This window comes from Scleropages formosus, chromosome 11 (genome assembly GCF_900964775.1).
Source record: "Scleropages formosus chromosome 11, fSclFor1.1, whole genome shotgun sequence".
Taxonomy (NCBI): Eukaryota; Metazoa; Chordata; class Actinopteri; order Osteoglossiformes; family Osteoglossidae; genus Scleropages; species Scleropages formosus.
This window is the reverse complement of record NC_041816.1, coordinates 136,536-148,245: the sequence shown is the minus strand read 5'-3', so window position 1 is coordinate 148,245 and position 11,710 is coordinate 136,536.

Below are 11,710 nucleotides of genomic sequence, written 5' to 3'. Positions count from 1 at the left end.
TTGTTCCGTCCATGCAAAGCAGGCTCCTTGACCAGGGAATATCTCGAATCGGTGGCTGTTTCTCTGTCGGCGGTACGTCGTCCTTCCAGCTCCGAGCTCGGGGTGGGGGTCAATTACCAATATTACCTCCCACGTGTTACCCTTCGAGAACAAATATCCGTGGCGTAGAATAATCTATGTCGCGGACACTGAGAAAATCTCCCCGGAATGTATTGAAAAAGAAAGATTTTGACCCTACAACTTTTTATAAACTTTTGTCCTTGTAACTATGCTGCTGGTACCCATAGTATATCCCATGCTGGCATCCCTTCCGCTTCTGAAGTCAGAGACCTGTGATTGCCTTTCTAGCACATTGGAAATAAAGACAGTATCCATGTCCTTGATTAAGAAACAGATGAATTTTAATTAGTTTGAAGTTGTGTGTTGTTTTTTTTTTTTCCACTTGGTTTGGGGTGTAGTTGAGGGGAATACAGCATCTGTGTGGGAGGGTGTGCCTAAGGCAGACAATAAAGGTAAATTAAGATGTGACAAATTTGCCTCCTTCTTTGGCATGTTTATAAATCAAGCCGTTTCAGAGAAAACATGCAAAACGAAGTAAAGGCCAAATAAAAATAGAAACACATAACAAAGGATGTGTGTTCTGAGAGAAGTTGTCTCCCTATGACATTTCAGCTTCAAAGATCTGAACGTCTCTTTTGCTCTCATATGCAAATTTAGCAGTTTAATCTCACTGTACTGATACTGATGGCAGTTCGGATTCTTATCGATGAAAATCATCGAAGAAAACAACAAACTCGCAGCAGCTACAGATTTGCAGCACAATTGTTTCATCCTTTACTGGCTCAAATTTACATAAAATAACAAACGATACATTAAATGATGCATTTAAACATAAAAAGTGAGGGTGTTTACAGAGGTTGTTAATGTTTTGTTTTGTGGTATTGTTGATAAATTCCCTACATTGCCACTGTGGCCATTTACAAACCACACAGTGCTCACACTAAAAATACCAGAAAATATCTGTTTGCATGCCTTTGTTTCATCTATGTAGGATGGCCTTACCTTTATATTTTTACATTTGTACTTGGCAGGGGTCCACACTTCCTGTCTTAAACAAAAGTCAGCCAATAGTTCCTTCAAGCCTTTTGTAAACAAAGTTTAAATGTGACTTCCACGATGTGGCCTTCCTCTGAAACATGAAATTAATCCCGGACCTTCACGTTTCCCGGTGAAGGAATACTCCTTGGCATATAGTAATTGAATTACAATAAGCAGGGATACAAAATATACCATTCAACGAAGGAATTTGTAAACCGAGATGCAGAAACTGTAATTTGCAGCTGCCGGAGAAAGGTATTTCACAGAGAAATCAATACACTTCTTTTCGAACGAAATAAAACTCTTTAGCCTGGAAGACTTAAAATCCTGCACATATACATCCAACAAGTTAAAATGCACATTTCTTTGAGACTTCTGTATTATGAAGAACAAATTTCAATCTACACATACTTCCACGTTCAAACAAGCCACAGTGAGGTTTGCATTTGATAGTTCGCGACACACGTTTTTCATATTATGGGAATAGTGCATTTTAACTACCTTTCCAGCCGACTGCGTGTCGTGCACTAAAATACTTCTGAACTTTTTGCTGTCTTCCTGCCTTAAGCAACAAACATGTAGAGGCACATCTGAGTCTACTACGTGGAAACAATGACGATAAGCAACAATGCGTATGCATCCTTACGCAGCTCTGCGCTGGCAGGTTGCTACGGCAGCACGACCCGCCATGTGCCGTCTGCACCTGTTTACATCCCCAGGGATTGGGTGGCCAGGACAGCTGGTGCTGAGCGTGTGTGAGTGTGTGTGTGCGCATGTGTATGTGTGTGTGTGTGTATGTCGGGAGGGGGGACCAGAGGGCAGGGGGGCAGATGGACTGCAGCAGACAGGGTGGGGAGTGGGGGAGAGGCGAAGGTCTGGGGGCCTGAGTAAGGAATTGCTCCAGACAAAAGGAAAGAAGGCAAACTTGAATGGGTGATGGCCAAACACAATCCGATGGATGATGATGCCATTGTAGCGGCCTCGAGGGACTCCGCAGGCGGACTGGGGCAGTGGGAAAGGGCTGGCGAGATGCAGCAATCCTGTGAGAAAGAAAGGAAAAGAATAGAAGGCATGTCCCCGTGCATGCGATCGAATGAAAAGCAACACACTGGCGCGAACCTGATGAAGAGTTTAGCTTTAATTACCATTATGTTTCTGTTTTGATTCATCACGCCGCACATCACGAGTTTAAGGCACCAAGTTAGTTCCCGTCTCAAGTTCTAATACTCGTCTCTTTTATTTGTGATAAAGCTCGCAGCCTACGTGCTTAGCCCTAACTGGCGATTGTTTATGTAGGTTTTAGTTTTGAATGGTCCTGCTGTTGTTAGGAATTTACATATCAGTTACAAAACACTGGCCCGCTAATCCCACGGTACCATTTTCATACAGCTGAAAACCGCAGCTCAGCAGCCAGAGTATAAATGCTAACCTGCTGACTGGCAAGATTATAAAACACTAAGAAACATGCATGAGCGTCCCTGCGAGAAGCCTGCAATTGCCACCACAGTCCGTAAGCCTGCCCAAGATAACCGGGGGACCCAGGGCTGTTATTAAAGCACACTTTACTGCTCCTCGCAGCTGGAGTGGAATCGGGAGGGGTGTGGAGCTCTACTTCGTGAAATCTCCTTAGCTACGTCTGGCAAAACGCTGCAGGCTGTTCTCTCCCCCTCACGCCCATCAATCTCTCAGCAGCCTGTGACAGCTCCAAGTCTGTGGCAGCACATGGCGTTCCAGCCCCTTGCCTCCCCTCCTCCTCCTCCTCCACCTCCTCCTCCTCCTCCCCCACAACTTCCCCGTGCCCTTCAACCCTCCGCCCCACCCCAAGTCAACCCCTCTTCGAAGCACTCACTTCCCCAAGCTTGCTCCCAGTGTCTGCTCAGCACAAACTGAGCACATGGCCAGCCCCGAGGGGGACCATCAGTCCCAGCAGCCCAAAGGTCCAGTCCCTTGAGGCACTGTGGCTCAGGGCTGTGGACAGGTGACAAAGGGCAGGTGCTTACCACACGCTTCCACGTAAGCGAGAGAAGTGCCTTTCATACCAGCATAAACTGCGGAAATGTCAAAAACTCATTCCAACTTCAGCATAATTGCAGAAGACAAGAGAAACAATCTTCTCTCCTGGATCCAGTCTGACAGAACATACAGGTTGTTATTACAGGCCGAAGATTATGGCAGAAAGTATGAGACAGATTTAGATGAAATGTGATCAAAGACTTTTAGAAAACCATGAAACGTAGTACTGTACATGAAATGTTAGGGAAAAGTTAGGATATATGTTCGGAAAAACCCCTACGAATATTTCCAATTGCACTTTCTTTCTCGGTGTCAGAATGAGGATGGCTATCAACGTACTCTTTGCTCCCGACCTCAACGGCGTGCACCAGATAGTCTATACCATAGGACTGAAGCTCACCAGTGACCATTACCGCCCAGCAAAAACTGCCCAGCACGCATTGTTGTAATGAAATGAGTCAAGGGAATTTAGCAGTGTGCTAAATGTCCCACCACAGGGGATTTCTTTATGCTTATTGTTGGTTAGGTATTTGCACGTGTGCATGCTGGCACAGGCCAGGGCTTTGGTCGCTGTGGGAGCTCACTGTGTAAACCTGGTCTCCACAGCAGGGCACATGTCATTGTCACCTGCCCCTAGCCTGCATTCTTTCACTACCTGGGTACAATAAAGCACAAGCAGACTTTGCGTTCTACGGTCCGCAAAGTCCGCTGATATGAATGCTCAGCTGTGGCATGAGCGACTGGATGAGCTTTAGCACAAGTTGGTCAGAGGAAAGAGAAATAAAGAGAATGGCACTGAAAGGACAGCCACTGACTCACTCCATTCCCAGAGTACCTACACAACCATTTTGGTAACCGTGATCTCCAACATATGTTCAATTTATGAAGCTCTCCAGTTTTCAGTAGTCTTTACTTGCCCGTGGTTTAGGGTAGTGATACTGTTCCCTTGAGCCACGCTCATCAGCTACAATATCAATCACCCCAGCACACCCAAAGTCTTCTCTGGCTTTGAATGAATAATCGCCCAGCTTTTTAGTGAGGGGATTATTTTGTCTGTGATGGACTGGTGTCCCGTCCGGGGTGTACCCTGTCCAGACCTGGTTTGCTGTGCTTTCGGATTATGCTCCAGACCATCGCGACCCTGCCTTAGAAGAAACGGTTCTCATGAGTCCGCGAGTGAGAGAATGAGAGAGAATTCTTCTGCGAGATCCATCTCAACACACCCGTTTCACACGTGTCCTCTTAGATAAGTGTGCAGCTTATTTCTTCCCCATTAACAGCAGGCTACACCAACAGAGGAAACAGATTATACGAGGACTTCCTGCATTCAGCATTCAGTTGTACTTAACTTGACCAAAATCAGATTTTTGTCTGCTTCTACAATCACGGATCTTATCGGCCAGCTTTATTTAGTATGGATCTATTTTCTTCGTATTATTGTCTTCTACTGTCAGTCAGTCAGTCACCATTTTCCAAGAAAGCAGACAGGAAACATTGACATTTATTTCTTTAGCGGACGCTTTTCTCCAAAGCGACTTCCAACAAACTCTATGTAGTGTTATCAGCCCACACACCTCATTCGCAAGGGTAACTTACATTGCTAGATACACTACTTACAAGGGGTCACTCATCCATACATCAGTGGGACACACACTCTCTGTGACACTCACACACTACGGGGGAACCTGAACAGCATGTGTTTGGACTGTGGGAGGAAACCCACGCAGACATGGGGAGAACATGCAAACTCCGCAGAGGCTGAGCAGGGATCGAACCCACGTTCTCTCGCACCAGCCAGGCGCTGTGAGACAGCAGTGCTACTCGCTGTGCCACCGTGCCCCCCAAAACAATAACTTAATTAAAGATGTAGGAAAATATAATTCTGTTTGTACAAGTAAAAGATACGCAAGTTGCCAGAGATTGACTGCATTTGTCTTTTGATTTGAACATCCTGAAGTGAATTAGAGTGGACACAAGAAGTACACAGCAATGTAACTAGTAAAATTTTAGAAGGACAGCATCCATTGTTGCGCACACACTATTGCTCTCTGCTGAGGTACACACACACACACACACACACACACAGAGCCTGATTGAGGCTACCTGTGACGATGATGGGGAGAACTGGAGAGCTGAAATATCTGTATCTCTCCATTTGTTGGTGACGTGCGTTTTGTTTCCCCTTAGTCGTTTGCCGCATTGAAAATAAGCATTAAATGAATAAATGTAAACATCCAGCACTCAGGAAAGCGGCAGCACTCTCCTGCCTTGGACAACGAAGTCCCAGATGCGGTCCTGGAGAGGTACACCAGTTCGCCGTGTTCCCTCCAACTTCCTCGCCACATAACGAACGACATTCTCACGTTATTTTTTGCTAGAATGTCTGAGCATGTCTGACTGAAGGGTGTGCTTGTGTTTTTCTGTTTTACGTTGCCATACTTCAGCGGTCCTTAAACAGGAGTTCATGTTAGACAACAAACAACAAACAGCAAACTGGAACCAGTAAGGCCAAGAAGCAGAGAGAGGCCCATGGCAGAAGGCAGCGTACGCACAGCCCAGAAGACGCTCTCTGACACCCCTCATCTAGACAGTTCGCCTAACGGTCACGTCCCTTTCATGCAACAGCCGTAATATTTCGATGCTCGACTCGCCATTCTCTTTAAACATTAGAAAAATGTTGTCTTAGCGAGCCGCAATCTTCCCGGCCACAAGCACTGCGTTCCTACAGCAGGCACAGTTCAAAGAGAAGCAAATGCTCCCTGTGAAATAAATGCTTCCGACTGTTTGTGTAACCGATCTTGTGTTTATGCTTCTTCTGTCTCGAGTACTTTGTGCGCAAAGGATCGTTTTTACTATTTTTACGTGCTTTAAAAACAACTGAAGCAGAGTGAAGTACAGGGCCGCACCGGTCCCTTCGACGCGAGGCCGTTGCCGGTTAAGCGCTGAGGCGGCAGTCGCCGCGCACATGCGCAGTATAGCAGTGACGCACCGGCTGAGTCGCTGCACAGGCACCGGCCGGATTTCTGCCATTGTCAGGTTGTCCTTCTCCCCCTTGTGGTGGCTCCTGAGAATTGCAAGTGATGAAGCGCGCAATCGGTAGCGCGCAATCGGTAGCGCACATGCACTCACAGTTCGGTCAGTGTTCGAGATGCGCCCTTGGCAAGCGGCTCGATAAGAGGTCATTAATCCATTCAATCCTAAATATTTTTGAAAAATATGATAACTTTTTATGCTAAAACACTCGAAGGCGCGATACCGTAACAGAACTATAGGAGGCAATCGATAATCAATACCCAATCGAGCCTAGGTAGTACTCACCGTATGATGAATTAAAATAGTGCAAGTGTTAAATAAATATTAAAATTATATTAGCGCATATAGAACAGGATAAGTATATATTTTTAATGAGCATCATAAATATGAAAAGCTATTAAATAAATGAATATGAAAATTATACAAATGCATGTATAACAGAATAAGTATACATTTTTAAATGAGTATAATAAATATCAGAAAACGGGTCGTTTTTTCAGGTTACTGACAAAAAATGCAGCTTGACTTTCTAATGGAATGGGTTTTGGTTGTTCTAAATACCAGCTGAACTGAAGACCGGCAATAATGTTCTGTAAATGTGCTCTGTTAACCTATTGTCACTGTTGTCTTTGGACTGCTAGAGGACACGTAGCACCCAGAGGAATCTCACGCAAACTCAACACGGACTGAGCTGGACTCAAACCCACAAGCGAAGCCACAGCCTGGATGAACCAGCATTATATGCTGAGTTTCTCTGCCACACTAATGTAACATCAATTTAAAAAAAAAAAAGTTAAAGCATTAAAATGATGGGATCAGTTCAAGGAGAGAGTCTCATGAAAAATCTAGAAAGGACAATCATGACAAGTGTAGTCTGACATCCATCGTAAGGTGACAATGACACTTAGGATAGAATTCAAGATTCAGGTAGTCACTTGCGAGAGCACTCCAAGGGTTACGGTTACGTAGAACTGCCATAAAATAATGTACAGAGCACAAATCTGGATGTCACAGGTTACTTGAGAGTGTGTCTAAAAAGGGTTCCCATTACCATGTATTACACTGGAGTCTAACTGCAAAAAATATGTTTTTGAACCTTTGCATCTTTACTCAATTGGGATCACTGTAAAAGTGAAAACAAGCATATGGTGTATCTGATGTATGGATGAGTGACCGTGTGTAAGTAGTTTATCTAGCAGTGTAAGTCACCGCGGTGAATAAGGTATGCGGGCTGATAACACTGCATTTACATTTACATTTATTCACTTAGCAGACGCTTTTGTCCAAAGCTATGTAGTGTTACTAGCCCACACACCTTATTCACCAAGGTGACTTAGACTGCTAGATACACTATTTACAATGGCTCACTCATCCATACATCAGTGGAACACTACAGAAAGTTTATTGAGGACAGCAGGTAGTGTAGTGGACCCAAAGGTTGCAGGTTTGAGCCCCACCTCTGGCTGTAGTGACCCTTGAGCAAGTTACTTACCTTAAATTGCTCCAGTAAAATTACCCAGCTGTATAAATGGGGAAATGATTGTAAGCATGTAATAATTGTGCCCCTAACCTTGTAAGGTGCTTGGGGGAAAAGTGTTAGCTAAAATGAATAAATGTAAATTGGAAGTTGCTTTGGAGAAAAGCATCTGCTGAATGAATAAATGTAAGCAGAAAAGCCACCATGTCTTTAAGCAGAGGAGGACACAGCCACTGGATGATGGACCAAACAGTGGTGCCACATTGAGCTGTTGAACAGGGACAGACTGCAGTGTGGCCTTTCAGTCACAGCAGCCACCTGCTTAACTGTGAATGTTGTGACTTCATCTGAAATGCTGGACCTCCTCATCTAACCCCTAACTTAAGAACACTCTTTGAACATTTGCAGAGTACAATGAGCCTTAATAGCATTTTTATTTAAAGCATTGTTGAAACCCAGACAGAATTACCTGCCTTTAGAGATGCATGTTACAGCATGCCTCATTAATCTTCTCTCGGGGCAAAATCATTCTTTATTCTAGCCTGACCTCCACCGTTTCTCCCCATTATACACAAGCAATGCCCCGCAATCCCCGGAGTGTTCTAGTACATTTAGAAAGGGAAAGCTTTCATTGCCAAAGACAACTGTACTGACAACATGCAACCAACATATGGTGAAAATTGCTGTAATTCAGGGTCACTCCAAGTGTTGTTGGATTTGTTTTGAGTAAACTGTTGAAATAGGGGGCACATTTGCAAAGGTAATTGTTACATGGCGAAAATCCAACAAAAATACTCTCTGCTGTGTGCTTCTTTGCTTGCCAAGGATTTTTTTTGATTCACAAATAGGACCTTGTTAAAATGAATTGCGTTACAGTGAGAATATGAATGAATGCACCCCCAAGCGTATTCCTATAGTCCAATAGTAATGATGTCATTTACAATATTATGAATTTAACTGCTCAAAACTCAGCCAAAAATGCAGTAATAATCCAAAACCATTTGAAAATGGCACTAAAAGAAGGATTAACCCTGAGAACAATGAACTTAAAATGCATTCCACTATTTGGTCTAGAGCAAGGATCCGAAATGCATTCCACAGAGGTGTCTGTGTGGATTTTAAGTGTATGTGCAAGTGCGTATCTGTAAACGTATGTGCGTATCTGTAGGATTTTCTGTGAAAACAATCGAATGAAATGTAACGCATTACGTATAGTGAACAAACTACCGAAGCAGCGCATGTAATTTGTCATTTATAAAAAATCCTTATTGTCTAAACTGCTGACCTATATTCAGAGGGGCTCCTTGGGGAATGAAATAATAATAATAATCCTGGTTTAGATCTCTTACACCAGGACTGTAACCAGGGAACTACTCCAACCACGTGAAGGATCTTCCCTGGCCGGCCCAGAGCACACGTGCTTCTACTCTGGAGATGAGCCCGATTGTCTCCGGTGCGGGTGGAGGGCAGCAAACTCTGCTGGAACATCAGGCCTTCAGCTGTTCTGTGAGATAAAGCTGAGCATTTCAGAACGGGGCATCTCGGACAGAGAGGAGCTGCCCCCTTCCCATTTTTTTTTCTCTAGAGGAGAGTCTGCTGTGTTCACAGCCCAGGCCCCCACTTGCGCCACACTCTGGGGACCTTTAAATCCAAAAACACTTCTCACACATTAATTGCCACTCCAATTTGCCCATCCATCTTTAAAACTGCCCGTGTCCAGTTCCCGAATACATGAATGTGTTTTCCAGTCCAAGAGGACTATTATGAAGATAGGATTCATGTAAATGAGTATCTTAGCTATTCATTTCTTTTATGGCAGGTGAGTGGGCATGCAAACAGCCCAGAGCAATGAAGAGGAGGGGGTTAGTGTGGGGGGGTGATAGGATAAAGAGTGCTGCACATAGTGTCCCCTCCCCCCTTAGCACAGGTCGCGTGAGCTCCTCATGTAAATATGCATCGGCACACTGATCGTATCCAAGCGTTATTCCTCCCTGCCCCCTTCAAAACTAATCATCATGAAATTAGTTTGGGTGCAGTCAGGAGTCCTTGCGCTACAATGCATTATATCCATATGCATGAAATTGACTGACTTAATGCAGGATATGAGTCGAGGGCGTTGCAATGAATAGTTCGCACTGCACACGGTAATGTCTTTTTTCCCCTCTTTCGGTTGGGGACTATTTCCCTGTCGAAAAGTCAGACCCCTACAGCAATGCGCTGCAAATGGCCATGTGCGGATGAATTAAACAGTATTCAACATTAAAACGGACCCGTTCTGGGTCGCTGCTGGTAGGGAGGTAAGCTTCGCCGTGTTGGCAGGGCTTGTCACGCCTGCAGCGTGGATGGTTCCCTAAAAAGGCCGCTCCTGTTTCCATCGCTAGCACAGATACTAATCATTTACTCTCGCTGAAAAAATAACTTTATTATTCGTTATTAACTTTATTATTTATTCATTCAGCAGACACTTTTTTTCCAAAGCATCTTGCAATGTTAGAACATACATGCGGTACCGTTGCAGTACCCTGGAGCACAGTACTCTAGTCAAAACACTGCATACGCGAGTCAAGTACAGTAAGTCACATTGAATAAAAGTGTCAGCTAAATAATTAAACGTTACTATAAATGTGAATACAGTAAGCTCTCCATGTGGGTCCAGAGATTATGTAAGAACGCAAGACACGCAGGAGCAAAGTTTCGGCTAAATGGGCTATAATAATAATCTGTATCTGCTGAACCAACAAACCTGCAGTGAGCTTTCACACAAACTTAATTCTAGATTCACGCACTCCTAGACACTGCACTGGACATGGGTGCTTCTTGGATGCTGTTTTATTTCGCCCTTTGGAATAATGCGAAGAAAATCAGACACTTATAAAAAGTTGAGAAATAGCAAAACCAAGTCACGAAACCCCACAGGGGCTGTATGGAAAATGAACCTGTATAGTTTTATAATTATATAATTTCAAAGAAAGTAATAAGGGATAAAATGCAAATTAAAAATCAACCAGGAAAAAACTATCATAGCACAGTTGTAATGTCTTTACAAATGAAATGTATTTCTTATGGGTTCCATTTGTTTCAATCGAAAGCTAACGCTCTTAGCAATATAATTAAATAGTAAGTACTTATTTTCTCAATAAATCCCAGTTACAATTTTACGCTTTAATAAATGGAATCAATTTACACCATTTTTACTGTTGTAGGCTGCAATATTTAATGTGGTTTTCGTCTCAAAAGTAGGCATAAATCTGTTTTATTATTGGTAGTACATAATATAGAGATTAAATTCAGCATTTGAAGTTGAATCTGCATCGTCTGACTCTAAATTGCATGTTTGAACAGTTACTTCACAGATACTTTAACAAACTAATCAGAAAGAACCCTGTCAAATGCACCCCACACTAAATACAAAATATCTGTTTTCGCTAGGACTACTGGCCCTGCTGTATATATATTCAGAACAAGCAGTCTCTTTTGAGCAGGACAACAATAAATCAGTGCACAGCAGCTGAGAGTTTTTGCAACGTTGAGCTTTACTGTTTCCAGCTTTTCTTTCTTTCAGCTTCTGAAGCAAATAGCTAAACTGACCACAGTAAATGGAAGCAACATTGCAATAAAAAAGTCACCCGCTCTGGACAAACAGTGCAGTATTATGGAAATGACAGCATACTGTACACACCCCTGTAATATCATCCATTGTGCGGCCTGGTATGCGCACGCGACCGTGCGTTAAAGCGATCGCTGCGCAACGCAGGGCACTTTCGGATGCGAGTCGCCGCCCTTTGTGGCTCTGCAATCTCAATAAGTAATCTGTGTCATTAAAAGGTGATGCCAGGGGTAGTGAAATGTAAACAAACACATTTCACCTCCATAAATATGCTAATGATGGTAGGGGGTGTTTGGGAATAAAAATCACCTGCTCTGGGCTGTTCTGTTTGGCGAAACCACCCTGCCTCATTTTTCTCCCCCACCTGCTCCAGGCCAGCTCGACGGGGGGCAAATAGCATAACTTACCCCTGAGGGCCTGACCAATGTGGAGAGCAGAGGAGTGGTCAAGGTCACAATCACTCATACAGTCTCTCTCCTCTG